Raw genomic sequence first — 20,476 nt, 5'->3', positions numbered from 1 at the left:
TTTAAATTATAAATTATCAGACTATTTAATTATGACTTAGTCTTAAATACTAAAAAAGATCCTCTCGTAATCCGACGGATAATAAATCCGTCGGATATATGAAAACATTAATGAAATTATTAATCATACATCAACCTATATAACAATTGCTACTGAACAAACATTTTAAAATTATATTGCAAAAAATTTATTTGAAGTTCAATTCATTGTAACATAATTTTACTCAAAATTATTTTGAATTTCTTACAAGCATAGAAATACAAGTTTTTACGTCATATACAAAACACCAATTAGAGAAATTTTCCACTAAAACAACCATTTTTTTAGTCTCATATCCTACTGTTTACTAGGTAATCCATAAAATGTTCAAATTAATATTCGAGTAACCCTTCTATTATTACTTGTTTTTACTCCTTACAACCTCCATTTTCAATAAATTAATTTATTCCTTGTGTTTCACATATAAAATTAAAAATGCAACCATTTAAGCAAAAAACCAAAGAGTACTACCAACATACTAAATGTAATAAAAATTTACAGTTTCCGATTGCATAAGAAAATCGAATTAAATTTTAGAAAAACAAAAAAAAATAAATATAAGGACTCATAAATATCAAAACAAACGGAAATATTAAAAGCATGTTCAAAATCAAAGAGTTTATAGCAGTGTAAAATTAAAAATGTATTAAGTTAACAGAAAAATATGTTCTCAGTTAAGTTATGTGCAGTTTAGTGCAAAAGTATAAGAAAAAAGTTACTCAAATAATTTCAATGATTACACAAAACATAAATGAATTACGGTCAATTTAAAATTTTAAGTTGATTTATAGAAACAATATTTACTCTCATGCAAAAGCGAATTGTTGGGGGAATTCTCTTTTTGTAACATTTTTAAGAGAGTATTTTCAATTGTGACATTATTACTAAAAAGATAGATAATGCATTGTATAGGGTTTCAAAGTAATTTTCACAAATTAATTGACACCAAAAATTGTACAAAATATTTCCCAAAAAAAATTGCATACTTTTAGGTGCTCTCTATTATACTTTATTCTAAATTACACTGCGCATTCTTTCTATGACTTTGTTTAGTAAAATATATGATTTAGAAAAACATCGACACGACCTAAAATATTCAGAATCCTAAAATTTCATTATTTACTTAAAAAAAAAAAAAAAACAAAATGCAAAATAGCTATGCTGATAAAAATGCTACAATAAATAAATTGCAGGATCTCGCAGCTATGTATGTTATATTTCAAGATAAATTGCTCTTAGTTTTTAAACAGCAGTGCCCCACAAAAATTTAATTTAATTTTAAATTTCCCTTCAACAATTGCTGAGAATACTCTTTAAGCCGAGCGATACTTAAGAAGCAGTTGTAACAACAGTCACAATTTTCCTTTAAAATTTATATTTTTCAACTTTGCTCTATGACTGTTTTTACACATACACATATTATGCAAAAATACAAAACTGTTCGAAATTATACATTGTAAATTTACCCTCTTTGTAATCATTTTTTTTTTTGCAATTCGAGTTTAATATCCTAATTTAATACATATTTTTTTTCCTATATACAATTAATGAAATGCACATTTTTTTTTTCGCTACTATATTCCAAAAGAATAACAATATGAACAGCAAAATATTTATGCAAAAAATTTTCTTTCTATTTTTCCCTATATGAAAATTTTCTTTTCATATATAAACATATTATATCCTTTCCTGAATCCTTTTCATTAATTCTTCTAATTTCTACCAAACAGCAAAAAAAGAAAGGAAAGTAAAAAATCAACTACAACAAAATCTTTTAACTTTCAACTTAAGCATTTATTGTCTATAAGTTTAATGTTAATACAAAAAAAAAGAAAGAAAACAACAACAACAAAGAAAAAACATTGAGCGCTAAAACGATTTCACACACCATTAAAAATTCGAATGCGTACAAAATTAAAAAGAAACAAACAAGAAAAAGAATTTGGCTTAAAAAGTTAGTTTGCTTATACCCTTAACCCATCAATTACAGTTAGTTAGTTAAAAAAAAAAATTTTTGTTTTTTGACTTTATTCACTACTAATACGATTACTTTACCATTATAATTCACCATTTGTTAACGGTAAAAATACCATACACGTTCTTACCTATATAAATGTAATATAAATTTTGCTCAATAATACAGTGAGATCAAAAATTATTTCTGCTGTTATGATAGTGTTGAAATTTTGAAAGTTAAGAATTCTTTTAATTAATAATTTTATTAATTTTAAGATCCTAATACTTTCCAAACCAATTAAGTACAACCTCATATTCCGTCTGCTACATTAATTTTCTTTATAACATTGTTTATCTCATAACTCTCGGATTTGATGGCCGAATTTAAATCTTTTTATTATATATAAGGAAATAATTGATGGAATTTCTTGAAATTTGATATTTGAATCCTGGTTGTTATAGAAATTAACCGGCAAGGGTTTCAGGAAATTTGGATAGTTACCAAGTAAAACTCTACAAAAAACCAAATTTACATTTTTCTAAATATATTAATTGAAAGCTTACTAACACCCTTAAAATTGGAAAGAAATTTTTCAAAGATATTTTTATAATCGTCTGTATAACACTTTCTTTTAACTAGATAATATACACATTGCGGTCGGTTACGTGTTGATCACATAATATTTTTTAATTTCAATGCGAAATATTTTTAAAATTTGTTTGATATTGTTTTATTTGAATTAGAGTTAAATTCATCTTTCTTACAGTCTATTATATTAAATTTAATAATTATGAGCTAGAATTAATTGAAATAATGAGAAGAAGAAAATTGTTATAGAAACTGAAATTTGTAAAAATCTTTTATCCGAAAACATTGCCTAAATTATAATAAAAGAAAAATTTTTGGGCCCCACTGTAAAATGCATATATGTATATATACTAACAGATTACAAGTATATAAGCTAGATATATATGTACACGAATTATAGTTAAGTGTGATGTGCAAGTGGCTGTTGTGTTCATTTCTTTTCGGGGTTTTTTGCTATCAAATCGATAATAACTTTAAATAATGTTTGCTTGTATGAATGTACGACGAGATAGGAAAAATATGGATATCTATTTTATTACCCTCTAAGTAAGAGTATATAAGTTAAAAAAATATATAACTGTAGATAAAATATGAAATTCTAAGAGGGTTAAGAATTTTTTGGTTTTCTTTTCTTTTGATTTTTTTTTCTTTTTTGAAAGGATAAACGTACATTAATTCGTTTTGTTTTGCTTTTTTACTTTTTCTTTTATATTATTAGTGGTGTTGTTGTTGTATACCTTCTTTTCTTTGATTTTATTTTATAGTTGTATTTTTGTCTGCAGTGTGCAACGTTAAAGATAACAGTAAAAAAGCAGATTAAATATAAAGATTAATTTTTTTTTTGCTATTTCTTATGTATAAAATCTATTTGTTGTTGTTTTGTTTGTTATTGTTGTTGTTGTTGTTACTTGTTATTTAGTAGATCCTTTCTTCTCTTTTCTTTTGCTTATTTATTATTTCTTTTTTTGTTATTTATCTTTAAAATGCACATGTTCATATGTGTTGATTTAATTTTTCTACATAGCTATGATTTTTTTTTCTCTATACACACTCGTACAATATTTACTTGTATATTTTTTTTTAATATGAATAGATAATAATAATAATAATAAGGTACGACTCATTGATGCAGAAGTTAACACATTTAAAATATATAAATATAAATTCACGAGCTAATATATACATATATGTACATGTACGTTTTCATATACATATACACAATTTAGAGCATTAATTTAATTTGAAATAAATATTGCGTGTGTTCATAGTTCCTTAAGACAATAATAATGTTAACAGGATTATTTACATGCTTATATAAAATACTAATACATACATACATATATATATAATATGTAGTATTAACTTTCTTATTCATATGACATAAGTTATTCTCTTTTGTTTTTCTTTTTTTAATTTTCACACTTGATTACACAAATTTATTATTGGTAGAAATAGAAGAGAGAGTTTAAATAAAATTAAGAAAAAAAAAACAATATTTTGTCTCTTACCACGATCTTTTAAAAAAAAAAAATAAAGGGGGTGTTAAATATATTTTCGGGTATTAAGAAATGATGAAAGAGGGTAGGAATTTCTTATATAAAAATATTCATCACATCGGAAAAATAAGCAAGATTGCAATATTTATTGTAATATTTTCTTATTTTCCTGGTCCTGTTACTGTTCTGAACAGTATGCATTCATACATATTATACCTATATACACATACATATATATTTCATGAACAAGTCTGTATATAAGTACTATCAAATCAATTCTAAAGGTTATGAGAAAATTGAAAACAAAAAAAACTTATACAAGAATTATAAATTTACTACTTGCCCATGAAAAGTTAAGATTAAAAAATTAATAATTTTCCTTTACGATATTAGAAAGAAAAACAATGAATTTTTTAGAAAATTAATGAAAATCAAAATTTCACAGTAAAGCCGCAGAAACACAAATTCATTAGTAATTATTAACAGTTAAAATTCCACACATATTCCGCCTTATTCCATTTGTTTGTTATTTTTTTAGAGAAGAACAATAATGGAATGAAAAAAAATATAACATTTGATTATTCTATTAAAAAAAACCAACATGGACCTTATAATTTTGTTATTTTCAAACATAAAAATTCAAACTAATTGCTCTATACCATCATTAATATTAAAATTATTTTTCGTACCTTAAACAATTACTTAATTGTGCGGGCTGTTGCCATGAGTATACAATTACAAGTATTGAGTAAAAATACACAGTACATGTCTTACATGTAAATTCAAATATACTTAATAATCTACTGTTAAGAAAAAATACCCTTGATGTAAAATGTGTATTTGAATTAGAAAGACACAACCTATTTTAAACTTTCGACATTTTGAAAAGGCTAATTTTTTAAAAAGTTCATATATAAATTAAGCTTATATATTTTGTAAATTCGATTTTAGCAAAAATTTTTACCTTCAAATAAATAAATAATTACCTGTATACCTTCAAATAAATGGTTTAATTCGGAAAATATATATATATATATATATTGTTATATTTTAATATTTGAATTAAAATTTTGAGTGGATGAAAAATTTAAAATAAAATAATTTTGTATTTGTAATCGTTATATTTGTATTCGTCACTCAAAGCCTTTAATTCAAAACAACTAGTTTCAAATAAAAAAGTTGTACTGTACTTTCATATATGTATTAGAATTCTATAAGTATATATTGAAGATTCTTTTTTTTTTCTAATTTTATTGCTGACAATGATTTCTTATTTATTTTCATTCTTACTCATTGTTTTTTTTTCTATATTTTCTTTTATTCTTATCTCATTTGAAAGGTTATCTAATCCTTTTGAAATCCTTTTTTGATCGGTTTTCTATTTATTTCTGTATAGTTATTTTGCTCTTTCTTTTTTTCCAAAGCTGACAATGAAAAATTGACTTTTAATCATATGAACACATCCGTACATATATGCATATGAATTTACTATATATATATATATATATATACACACACATATATGAAATTTTAAGGATAACGGATAAAAATAAATATAAATTTTTGTTGTCTCCCTTTTTTTTTTTTCAAAAAAAAAAAATATTTAGTAATAAATTTTTATTAAATGTCCAGCGGAATTAATTCGTAAATTTAGAAGTATACCAATAAAATATATACTCGTATATGTATTTATGTATATATGTATATTTTATATATGTATGTATAGAAATATATAGAAATTTTCATGCCTTAGTTTTAAAAAAGAAAATTGATTTTTGATAGTTTTTTTTTGAAAAGTTTCCAATTCAATCATTTTGGATTTTAATAAAGTAGCCATCGAAAATTGAATTTATTGTTAAATAGATAAAAAATAATTCTTGTCAAATCAAATGGAAAATGTTAAAATAAAATAGAGTAATATTTTTCTATATTCTTATTTCAATCAAAAATAATTAACTTTTGGATTATTATTTTGAGAAAAAAAAGGGGTTAAGCGTAACTTTTGTAAATTCTTATACTAAATTGTAAATCTAAATTATATGATAAGGCGTTTAATAACACCAGGTTATTAGACCAGATAATAAGGCAGAAAAAATAAGAAATTTTGGAATTTCTACATTCTAAATTTTGTTTTTTAATTTGTCCTCTAAAAATTCATAAGAAATTTTTTATAATTTCTTATGAATTTTTATGATTTTTTTTTTATTCGGTATAATTATATTTTTTCCCAAGTAACAGCAGCTACTAAATTCACATTAAGCTGATATAGAGTCTTTCACAAACAACTGGTCTTACAATCAACTGAATTATTGCTCCTAAATTTAAAAGATACTCGTACCAAATTAATTGGAACAAATATAAAAAATAAACTGCAACATCTACCACCAAATTGGTACGAAATTTTTTTGAAGTCTCTACCAGCAATTTTTTTGTATTTTCGATTTTTATTCCGTTTAAGAAAATTTTACCTTATAAAATGTCCATTTTATATCCAATGTTAAATATACTTGTTGCAGATGATTTTATTGTAAATCATTATTAATATTTTTGAAAAACATGTTCTAATAATTTTAATATCCACAATTTCCCAAGTCTTTTTACTGTATAACAACATAATATTTAAAGTCGATTCATCTTTTAAATTCAAAAATTATTGAAAATAGGCAAATATCTATTTGGAACAGCTGGCATATTTTCCAAAAAAAAATTCCACAAAATATTGTAATATTAAATGTGATTTGAACACTACAATAAAAAATATTTTGACATTTTGTATAACAATACAAGTTACGCACACTTATATAATATTATTCTAAGAAATAAGATTGAATGCACGTTCATATCTGATATGTAAAAATCATCTAATTGACTTTTAAATTTTTGATAATTATTTTATATATTAATTATAATTTCTAAATAATAAATGTACTAATATTATTTATATGTACATAATATATAGTGCATATCTTTGAGAAAAAATCACAAAAGGATATTACAGCTTTTTTGTTGCTCTTCACTTAATTTCTTATACCCAATTTCCAAGTATTAAAATGAATTGCAATTTTTTTTTTTCTTAAATTATAATTTAAATTTTAAATTAAAAATGTTAAAAATAAAATTAGAAATGAATTCACAATGTGAACGTATGTTATATCTAAGCGAAAATCATACCGCATCACATGGCATTTGACCTAATCTCATCTAGCAAAATAGAAGAAGATGAAGAAGAAGAAGAAAAAAAAAAGAAAGAAACCGACAAGAAATATGTAAATTTAGACAAAATTAAACAGATTCTTATCTATATAGAATACTAAATTTTAGCCTAAGGTAAATATCTTAAGGTAAAAATATATATAATTTTTTTTTTCATTTAAATTTCTCTATGGATGACGTTTTTTTTTTTTATGTATTTTTTCTCCCTCTGCTATAACGTAATACGCGCGCGGTCATAGCAAAAAAAAAAAAACATTTTGATTTTTACGTGGTTTTTTTTCTGTTCTTCCCAATATATAAAAAATTTCATTAAATTAAAATGAAAAAAAAAAAAAGTTTAAAAGAAAAGTTTTCACATTTACACGTCGCTCACCTGCAGATTTCGGATGGCACAACACAAAAAAAAATAATTTTAAATTAAAATAAAAATTATTAAAATACCTTAAGAGGAGAAATACAATGTTTTCTTTTCAAAATTTTTTTTGGTAAAAATTTCTCGCAAAATGCTAAGCGCACGTATTATAGAAGTGTGTAAAAACAAAAGTAAATTGTTTGTGAATAATTTTTATGCTTTAACAAGTAAAATAGAAACTAACCTCATGAACGAAAAAGAAATCTTAAAATTATGTTAAAATTATGTTAAAATTATGTTATTCGAGATTACACTGCAATTGTCATATAAAACTTGTCATATAGCCCATAAAATAAATTTCGATTGGGTTTTATTGAATGTGATTCGAAAGTCAATTTTGATATAGGAAAAAAATTTACTAAAAATTTTTTTTTGCAAGAAGTAAAGAATAGACAATGATGCAATTCATTTGTTTAAGATTTTTAAAAAAATTTGAAATTGAAGCGAAAACTTTATATAATTCCATCGAAATCAATATAAAAACAATGCCAAATTACAATAATTCATCCACTTAATCATTTCATGGAGGAACTCTATTCAATTAGATAAACCTTAAACTAATATTTATTGAAATAGACCTCTGATATAAATTCTTAAGATGAAAAATTAGAATTACCAATCTAATTGAATTGATCATTTCGAAAACCTCATTTCCTTCCAAAGTCAAATTTTTTAGAAGAGCGAAAAAAATTAATTTGTATTTCATTAGAACTTTCAACAATGAAAAAAAAAAACCAATTACAACCTTAGTTTATACATTTTATCTAATAAGACCCTTAGATCCAATTAAATGTACTGTTCTTTTTGTTCTCTTCAAATTTCTCTTCAAATTAATTCTCTTCAAATTTCACTTGTATTTCAAAAACAATTAATTTTAATTTAAAATTTATTCAGTTGTAAAACTGTTTTGAATTTTACGTATGTATGCCATTTTGTTTTTTACTGATTTTGTATCTTTTAACATGCAATTGAATATTATGAAAAAGTTAATTATGGAGAAATGTGAAAAAATGACATTTTAATAAAGATTAATTCAAGAAATCTGGAGAATATGCTCAAGTCTCTGAGTGATAAATTCAATTACGCCTCGAATTAATTTGACTCTCTTGCATTTTAATTTAAAAAAAAGGTAACATTTCAAAGTGTTTCCGTAATTTAATATCATACTGATGATATAATAGGGTATTGAGAATTTGTTGTATAAGAAAAGGTCGATTTTCATCAAAATGTTATTTGGGACAAAGGTGTCCACTTACCTCTTCAATTAAGAAAACATTATTGTTTGCAATAGTAAATGTTTACTAACTACCTTTTTTTTACTATTTCATTCCTAGAAGTTGTATAGGGCTGATGTCGTAGATAATCATGCCCCAGTTGCTTGCGTTATTGAATTGAATAGGTGGGTTACAGGTCTCTCGTAACTTTTTCTTTATATTAAAATATTTAAGGTTATTGATATTTATACCTACTTAATATAAATTAATTTAGATATATAAGTGAAAGTACACCTTTGATAAAATAAATTTTAATTTTTGCAATAATAAAATTGTTTTAAAACTATTTTTTACTAATTATATTAATGACATAATTATATATTTACATACACACCTAATTCCATATTATTCTAATTAAAAATAAATCAATATTGTAAGCATGCCTTTAAAATACAAAATTCATTCAATTGGTCCAAATAATTTATTATTTTTTTTTTGTTATTTGAATAAATACACTAATATTCTAATTTACATATATGAAATTATACAATATAACAATAAAAAATAATTATTATATTAATAAAATATAAAAATATTATGCACAAAATATTATCAGAAATTTAGTTTTATTGTTTTTTCAAATGTTATACAAAATTAGTGTTCATACTTTGTTCACTTAGCCAATTTTTATCTAATTATTATGATATAATTTATATTTTAAATAATCAATTAAAATTAATCCAATTAAATTAATTTCAAAAATTAAATTAAAACCCTTAAATAAATAGTTAAATTGCATTTTATACATGTATAAATTATTTGTATAATAGAAAAATGTTTGTTTAAATAGAATAACACACACGTGAATAATATTAGCGTAATGCTTATAAGTATAACATAAAAAGGCATATGGAAATTAATCAAAATATTAGGATAGGAAATTAATCGAAATATTTTATTTTAATAATTTATTAAAAATTTGTGAAAATTTATTTCATGAATTTTGAGATTAAATTTTTTTGCAAAATTTGAGTTAATTATTATAAATAATTGCATTTTATTCTTTGTCATCTGGAAATAAATCTGAAAAAGATGTTAAATGATCTTTTATCAAAATTTTAATTGAAAAAACCCTAGTTTCGAAATTTATTACAAAATTTAACCATCGTGCAAAACAGTTTTATATAGAAAATAGAACATTTATAATGTATAGAATTAAAATTTTTAAACCAAAGTATGATTTAGATTAAGTACAAAAATACTCCCTTCAAAGTATCTCCATAAATATTAGGAATTAAATTATTCAATTCAAAATTATAAAAAGTATAGGATGTCTTTTTAATATTTTAAAAAATGAAAATCACTAAGATTTCAATTTTGTATTAAAATTAGTAATCACAATTAATTTACATGTTTCATCGACCTAATTCCTTTATATTTCCATAATATAATTTCCAGAAATTTACAATTTATTATAGAATTTCTATTGCATCAAATATTAATTACCAAATTTAAAAAAAAAAAAGGAATTATAAAAATAATTACCCAACTGGAATTTTTTTAATTTGTCAAATACATTAAATAATTTTATCAATTAAATAAGATCAAAATATATTTCGGAAAGTTTGTGTTTTTTACATTAAAACTAATTAAATTTACTTAAATTATAATTGTACAATAATTACTGTACTATACTATTTTTATTTTTTCTCTCGCCCTTTCTCCTGTCTCTCGTTCTAAAATCTAAAATTTTTTAGATATTGTCTGGATTTGTTTTTTTCTTTATATACACTTATTTTAAATTTTATAAAATTCGAATTTATATTTTATGTTAATCTTGATAAAAATTTTACATTTTATAAACACAAATACATATATACATATACATTCACTTAATATAACACATTTATTATTTATTACTTCATCATTAAATTTTCATTTAATTTTTAATTCAAATATTTTATTTTCAATTTTAGTTTTCTCTATTATATTTATGTTCTTTTTTTTATCTTTGTTTTCTTCTTTTTTAAAATGAGAAAAAATTCGGAAAAACATCTGCATTAAATTGACCACATAGAATTTAATTAACTTATTTCACAGAAATTTTTAATTTGTATCATCATCTCAAATTATTATGAAAATTGAAAATAAATTCTTGTATACTCTACTCCAATTAGTATATTTAAAATATAAATGCATTTTATTATAATTTCAATATACATACATATAAATATATATAAATATTTCACTGACAATTTAAAATAAATATGTGCATTATAATAAATGAATGTATTCATTATACATATGAATACAATTATAGTATGTAACGTTTATGTAAGTAAAATTACGATAAATTAGACTTGCCATTTTAATGAAAATGAATACAAAGTCTATATAAATTTAAAATCACCAAAATTTTAGAAAAAATAGACTTATATTGCAATTGGTTCTTATTCAATATTGTGTTTTTTTTTGTGAAAAAAAATATGTCAAAATTAAAAACAAAAATGTTTTAATTCAATTTATTTTATTTCAAAGAAAAAAATCAGGGAAACGATTAAACAACTATTAAACTTAAGTTAGGCTGTTATTATAGTTCTAACCATAGAATAATTTGATTAAAAGGATTTCATTTAATATTTCCAAATTTTTAATTTACATATACACTGTATACTTCCTTTATCCTAACACTTTAATTATTTTAACTAACACAATATGCAAAAACGAAATTCAACTATTCTACATAAATTTCTCTTGCTTTCTTAACTCACTTTCTTAACTTCTGCTTAAAAACTCTCTTAACAGCAAATTATTTTCAAGAAAAATTATTAAACAGTCTAATATTCTTCCTTTTCTTAACACCATCAGTTTTCATATAATGAACATTTCCAATTAAAAATGCATATCAAAACATACTTAAGTGTATGTTTTGGGTCAGCGTCGAATTCTGAGTTGATTTAGCTTTGTCTGTCCGTCCGTCCGTCTAGCGATAACTCAAAAACTAATTGAGATACGTTCACCAAATTTTAAAAAATGATTTATTATAGTAAGTGCCAGAACCCTATTTAAATTGGAGATGATCGGGGTACTAGTTCGGGTAGCTGCCATACAACTTCAAAATTTATTTGGCTCTATTTAAGAAACTATAAAAACTATATGGTATTGAAATTTCACACAAGCAAATATATTAGTAGGGTCGATGTGTTTGATAAAAGTCGTTGATATTACTTGGTTCCTTCTGATACCTGCCATACAACATCAAAAGTTATTTGGCTATATCTCAGAAACTATAAAAACTATGGTATTGAAATCTCACACAAGCAATAAGTAGGGTCAATGTGTTTGATAAAATTCTTTAAAATTGTTCTGCTCTTTCTGGTAGTTGCCATTGATCTTCACTAGTAGTTTCGCACACACATTATTTTGGAAAACACAGTACTGAAATTTCGTATGAATTAATATGGTAATACGGTAACTTAAAGTCATAGTCTGTCCCATAGTCAGTTATGGCATATTTATTCGAACATAGGATAACAAATTCGTACGGCTATCACAGAGTTTTTTTCTCGTTTATTTTTTTCTCGTTTTTTTATTAAAAAAGTTAGATCAGCTTTCGACCTTCATAACGCATTTGCTTTTAAAAAATGTATCAATTTTTCTAAAGTAATGAATGTGTCTAAACAAATTTTTTATTTAAGTTTAAAATACATACTCGTACATATAGTATTTGTGTTAAAAATAATTTACACCGGCAACTCTTTTTAAATTGCTATTGTATATATTTGCTAGTATTTATATATATATATTATTATAATTTTTGTGTTTAAATAATTTGTATACTTTTAAATGGTTTAAAATAAAATAAGAAAAATAAAACAAAAATGAATTCAAAGTTGAGAATAAAATCATGCATCGCCAATTTCTGTGAATTTTGTTTCATTTAAACTGATTATATGAAGAGATATGCCACACACATCTCCATATATCCATATGTAATCTGTTATACATTAAGTATTATACATAAATGAAGTAAAACAATTTAAATAAACTAACTTTTGTCTCAAATAATGTCATGCCATATTATATCCCCATATGCCACACAAGTTAACCAAGCAAAAATAAAAAAAAAAAAAATTAACAGAAGAAAATTATACATTTTGCGATTACATTTCATATAGATTTATATATGTATGTATGTAATATTATTTGCCAACTTATACCGAATTAAAAAAATTTCCCGTACAAATTTTCTTTTCGTATATTATGATTTTTAAAATAATAATGTACGCAAAGGATAACTTGTACATTTTATGTATTCCTTTAATATATAAATGTGTGTTTGTATAACGTATATACTTACTTAACATTTTATTTCAAAAAGATTTTTGTGATTTTTCAACATCAAAACAAAACTAAATTACTTGTTATCAGATTGGTCGTTGTCCAGATTTTACTGACAGAAACAGACTCTTTCATTTCCATTTATATACCATTTACAATTGTATTATATACATATAAATATCTAAAATAATTGTTGTTATATGATTGAACAGATAAATTAAGTTGAAATGTTTTCTAATAATATTTATATAAGAACAAACAAATAAACATACAATATTATATAATATAATGTGATGTTAATCATAAACGCAAAATTACAGAAAAATTATTTATAAAATGGGAAATTTTTGTTCAAAATAAAAATTAAATATTAAAATTTACATTTTTTCGGACTTATTAGATAATAGCATATTAAAATAATAGAAAAATTTCATATATAAAGAAGAAGTTCATTAAAAAAATGCCATTATATATTTGTGAAATAAAAAAATATTTTCTTACAAAATTTTCTTATTTTCAACACAAACACTGATAATCTTTATATTTGGAATTTTCTAATTTGCGTTTTTAATTTTTTTAATCTGTTATACATGAGTAAGGAGCAAGAATCTTATGAAAATGTCACTGGAAAATTTTGAAACAAAAACCAAAAATTTGCTATTAAAATTGCCCATCCAATTGTCCGCCAATTTGTAACACTCATTATAGGTCATCATCGTAAATAAAGAATAATTTGTGTTGTGTATAGCTAGAAAATTTTATTGTATTCTTAAAAAATCTTGTCAACAAGAATAATAATTTTTAAATTTCTCTAAGTAAATATTATAAATTAATTGCAAAAATTTATTATTACATAGGGAATAACTCATCCTATAAGTATGCTACAATGTTTGAATCAGCACATAACGTAAATTATATGGAAATTTTTTAATAAGTTCCGATATTTAATTATTTTAATTTAAAAATAATTAAAATACAATTAATAATATTTTACCAAGATAACATTTCATTCTTGAAATCCTTACAGTATTCATATTTTTTTTGAAATAAACAAAATTTTGAAAACTGTAATATTTTTCTTATGCATATAGCTATCATGAAGTCGAAACCTAAGAAATCTAAATTTACCAGAACTAGACTGAGACTTTTAATAATAAAAGATGAGATTTTGAAATGGGTATTAAATAAAATGCAAATATACTGTAAAATACCAAAATACTATTATAATTACAATAACAGAGTATTCTAAAACTGTTATATGAAACAAAGCAATTCTTTAATTTCTGTAAGAAGTCACATTTTTTTTTTGTTTTAACTACTTACTTATCTAATTTACTTCAATTTATATTTCGTAATAATAATAAAAATAATAATAAAAGTGTATAATGAAAAGAATAAGGTAAATCACAAAAAGGAAGACCAAATCCAGCATAACCACAAATTAATGAAATTTATTTGAAAAAAATGCGGTAAAAAAATTTTCTTTTGTATTGTGTAGCATACTTTTGACCGATTTTTTTATTGTAATTTTTCCTTATTTTTTTCGAATTCGTGCTATTGTTTTTCTTCGTTTTTCTTTGTTTTTCCTTATTATTTTTAGTATCTTTTATACAAATTTTCATATTTTCTGTTTGTTACTTCCAACGGTGGGATATTATAAAATTTTTTTGTTATAATCAGATTTTTTATATCTTTAATTTTGTTTTTTTAATATTTATTATCAATTAGTTTCTGCGATTCAAAAAAAAAAAAAATTCTCCAAATGTAATGGATAAAATTTTTTTATTATTTTTATTTTCTCTATTTTTTTGTATTTTTTAATTTAGCATTTCAGTAACGCATTGTTGTATTATAATAATGCGCGCGGTGAATTATTGTCATGGGTCACACAGACAATTAAATGCAAAAAGGGTTCTTTTATTTTTATTTTCGATTAATTTTATTTTATTTTTTTCTTTTTTGGTTAATTTTATTTCATTCTTTATTATTTTTCTTATTTTTTAATGATAATCTTGTACACATATTTGTACATACACAATACATATATAATGTTGTATACATGCATTTATAAGTATATAAGCACATAACTATATTTTTTTGGCTTTTGGTTATATTATTTTTGGATGAGAAAAAGAAATTGCTTCTGACATTTTTTCTGATTCTTATCTACAAATGAAAATAAAAACAGCAACAAATAAATAAGGAATTCAAAAAGAACAATAAAATTTATTATAAAATAAGAAAAAAAAAGCTTCAATATATAAATATATATATATATATATATATATATATACATTCAAAATATATGTATAAATTTGTATTATACTTACACACAATTATATACATAAATAGAGCCTGCAAAAGTTCATTACTTATTTAAGAAATAACAACACATAACAATTACAAGCAACATAGATTTTACTCCTATATATATATATATATATATATATATATATACAAAACAAGGAGTAAAGAATATGAGAAAATGTTTATAAAAAAGTTAAATGTATATACATATATACTCGTAGATAGAGAATAGAGATGCAGAATAATATTTTCTTGTTGTAGCTTGCTACACACTTCTTTATTTTTTAATGTTTCTCATTATAATGTTTATAAACATTTGGAAATAATAGAAAATTTTATAATATTGTTATTTTTATTTATTTGTATTTCAACCTCATACATATATATGTATATGTATATATATATATATATTTTGTATATATTGTTAAAGTTTTCTTATTTTTATTTTTTTATTTTAATTTTTTTTTTATTGTAAAATTAGAGAAGATCAAAAAATGATTAAATATTTTGATTATGTTTATGCCCTTTTGTAAAAAAAAAGAAAATTTCTAAATATGTACATACATATACATATATTTCTACTTATATATGAATACATGAGTACCTTTTACAATTCTATTGATATAGTAAAACTATGTTATTTAGAACTAATAAAACTTTGTATTATATTATGGGCTCATTCATTTTAAGATGATCCAAGAACTTTACAATTTAATTGAATAAGAATATTTTGGCGAGAATATTTACAACTTAATTGCTTATGTATTATTTTATGTATATGACATATACGGCCGGTAAAAGGTTCAATAAAGCTGTTTCAAAAATATTTCAGCTCAACAAATTATGAGTCATATATAGCATCGAGTTAATAGTCAAAAATAATTAAGATTTTTGTTCGGAACATAGTGTCAAATCCTAATGAACTATTTCGGAGCTACAGTGATTTTAGAAAAAAATTTGATATTTATTTGCTTATAACTTCGGTTCCCAAGAAGATAGAAACTTTAAACAAATTGTTTTTGAAAGGGCTTTTAGAGTGCATAAAATAATTGAAATGCATTATTTAGTTTTACATGTTTTTTTTTTGGAAGTACAAGCGTTCGAACTTTAGGAACCTTGTATATCTGTATACGGGAAATTATTGGTTATTTAATAGTAAGTCTAACCTTAACAATCAATAAAAAGACAAATTTTGATCAAATTTTGATCAAATGTAACATTTCTTTAAGAATTTTAAATTTTTTTTTTCAAAAGAAAAATACGAACTGGCATCTGTTGTGTATAAAAATGATTGCCCAATTTAATTCAATGGATTTTTTGAGCTTTGTTTAACGAATTCAAAATCTGCTCTGAGAGTTCAAATTGGACAAGAATTTAAAATAAAATTTCTAAACTATTTTTAAATTCTAATCAAATACAATTATGTAAATGGAATGTTCTTATACAATTAATTATAAATTATTAAACCACTTACTAAATTCATTATTCGAAGAATAAAAGTTCTTCTGTATGTAAACTTCCATAATATTAATACATTATATACATATTATATACACATATATATATAAAAAGATATGATAATGTAAATAAACATATTTATTATTTAATAATGTAAAATAAATACAATGCAAAATTTTTTTAAGAATAACAGCAAAGATTCAATATGAAAAATATATAAGAGAAACCTTAAAAGAAAACCAACAAAAATAAAATGCTGGCTGATTTTACGAATAAAATAAATACATTTTCTAAGAAAATTTAAAAAATTTAAATAGAAATAGAAAAAACAAAAATCCAAGATAAAAAAACATTCAACTCCCACAGTGAGTTGTGAACAAGAATTTACAAGCTATAATAATAAAAGTATCTACCTTTAGTTGTAAAAAAATTTTGAGTATATCTCCTTATATTAAATATATTTTATCTTCAAATATGTAGATAACTATATGCAGTTTTATCTTATTGTTAAATTCACTAGAAATTTTCATTTAGTTTTTATAAAAAAAAAAAACAAATTTCCTTATGTTAAAATTTTTATTTCTCTTTTGTATTAGCTAAACATAGTATATTTATTATTGTGCAAAAATCTAAAGAAATTCAAAAAATTCTTTAGTCCTTCTCTACGATATCCTATATACGAGTATTCTATATCCAGCGCACACTTATTTAATAATATTACAAATTGTTGAACAAATAAATGAAAAAAAAAAAATGAAAATATAAAATAATATTTTGAATTCAAAAAGTTTTCATAAAAATAAAATGTACAACAATATTGGCTATTGGTAGACTCTAAGTCTCCACATAAGTAAATTGTATATTTATATAGGATTAAACTGCATTAATAGATTTAATAAATAAGACGCCGGAAACGATTTTTTTAAGAAAAATTTTCAAATATTTACTTGAATAATAAAGATTTTGCTTATACAATAGCAAAAATTTAATTATAAAAATAATTTGATTATTTGTAAACTAATTGTGTCTAGTATTTGTAGCATACCTCTACGAATAAATTACTTAAAAATACTATTTAATTTAAAAACGAGAAAAAATAGAGTTGATCTTGTCAACTCTGTGATACCAGTACGAATTTCTTATACTATGTGCGAATAAATATGCAATAACTGACCATGGGACAGACTATGACTTTAAGTTGCCGTATTACCATATTAATATATGCCAAATTTCAGTACTGTGTTTTCAATATTATCTAAGATATGGCCAAATAACTACCGAAGTTGTATGGGAGCTACCAGAAGGAGCCAAGTAATTTCAACGAATTTTACCACACACATTAGCCGTACTAATATATTCGTTTGTGGGAAATTTCAATACCACAGCTTTTATAGCTTCTGAGATATAGCCTAATAAATGGTTTTCGAGTTATCGTTGGGACGGACGGGCGGACGGACAGACCAAGCTAAATCAACTCAGAATTTGACGCTGATCAAAAACATACACTTGAGTCTATACCTATAAGACCGTTATTTCTTAGCGTTACAAACGGTAAGGCAAATTTAGTATACCCTTCGAACATACGTTCGTACGGGTATAATGATAGTCATGCAATAGATGTGAACCTAATAATACGTTCACACTATCTATGATATTTTACATTAAAACATCTGGCTTTAAATTATCTAAATTATTTTGCTTAATATTTCAATGGAACCATTTAATTATTATTGAGGTACACCATTTAATTATTACTCTATATACTTACTGAGCTATGAGAGTATAAACTATCAGCAAGTTGTTCTCCACGGTGTTTTCTACAGTCATAATTTACTCCTATACCAATTAACGCAAATTTATAAATAATAAGTCTTAGCACTGGCTGCTCTCAGTACTACCGCAATAGTCTCATTGTTCGGGACATTAGGAAGATTGAGGAATCCACATGATAAAACACAAAATATTAATATAATTTAATTAATTCCACAATTATTCAAAATTATCACTTAATATCCAAAAAAATAAATTCTTATATCTTATAGTTTTATTCATTTTTATTCCATTACAATATTATGTTAAGGTCTTTATAAAGAAGTTGTTCTTTTTTTCTTATATAGCTGAATTTTACTTTAAAGAAAACCGCAGAAAATTATAATAATTTAATTTATTACAAAAATTTCACAGCTTCCACCATTTCATTAGATGAACAAATATAAAATATATTTATAATAAATATATTTGTATAATGAATATCCCTACAAACATCTATATTTATTATATAACATATACATTAATTGATTCAGCATGAATTGATTTTGAACCCTGTAAAATTTTCAGCACAACCGTATTTAAAATACAATAAATTAAACACATTGATACAAATTATGTTAAAATTTACCTTCCATATGTGCATAATTGGTGAATAGGTTTGTTAACAAAAATTTTGTTACTTTTTTATTACATCCTATAAATAAGATCCTATATAATCCTATAAATAATAAATTATAATTATTAAGAGTGGTCATTCTTATTAGAAATTCGAAGATGAATAAATAATTTGTTTCGATTTTTAATAAAATGTTCTTTCCGTCTTTCTTATATTAACATCATCTCAGACGAATCCTTCCAATATAATAAATATATTTGCATATATATTTTTCATACGCAAACAAGTACCAAGATCTTGTTTTCTGAAGAAAATAAAATTAGAGTTAAATTAATTGAAAAGAAATTTCGAAATTTAAAATAATCATGTAAATCTGTAATTATAATCAACGCAAATACTGTAGAAAAAATATAGTTTTACAGGAAAACGCAACTTAAAAATTTGCTGCATTTTAATAATATCACTGTGAGTCTTCTATACTCAGGATCTCGAAAGAATTAATTATATAAACTCTTTTTTGTTATTTTATAGAATTTAAAATGTTACCTGTTAATGCCTTTAACTGGTAACAGGATTTTATGTTTTTGATGCAACAACGGCCTCAAATGTATAATATTATTAAATACCTATAATTACGAGTATCGCGTATCGACCCAAAAGGGGACTATGTTGGGAAATAAAAATAAAATTTGTCAAAATTTTTGTGTTTTCTTGGTTAGGCTACTTAATTCTGGGACAGCCCTCGTAACAGTGGATATTTGACTAAAACACAGTGAAAATTCATAGTTATTATTTTAATTATGTGTTTTTCTTCCAATTTGACTAAAATTGTTTTTGTAAAGTATTTGGATGTTTAGATCATTGTTTTGAGATGTTCGGTTTGGTTCGAATGAGGAACGGAAAAGTTGAAATCCGGTTGTATCGCAACAGGCCTAAGCAACCTATGTGTACCCTTCGGGGGGCCACGTTACCTAACCTAACCTTAGCTAATTATTAAAAATCCAATGTAACATTAAATAAATAAGTGATGATTTTTAGTTGCTGAATTTCTACATTTTAGAATTT

The 20,476-nt window shown here is 22.9% G+C and overlaps 1 protein-coding gene across 1 annotated transcript in view; it reads left to right on the top strand.

Annotated features, from left to right (window-relative positions):
* LOC129609542 (GATA-binding factor C) overlaps positions 1 to 20,476 on the top strand; it is a 212,315-nt gene that overhangs the window by 177,888 nt on the left and 13,951 nt on the right. The gene's annotated exons all lie outside the window — the stretch shown is intronic.

Source organism: Condylostylus longicornis, unplaced genomic scaffold (assembly GCF_029603195.1).
Source record: "Condylostylus longicornis isolate FDR11 unplaced genomic scaffold, ASM2960319v2 ptg000040l, whole genome shotgun sequence".
NCBI classification, from domain to species: Eukaryota; Metazoa; Arthropoda; class Insecta; order Diptera; family Dolichopodidae; genus Condylostylus; species Condylostylus longicornis.
The sequence above is the reverse complement of the archived record's forward strand: the minus strand, read 5'-3'. Positions and strand labels throughout refer to the sequence as shown.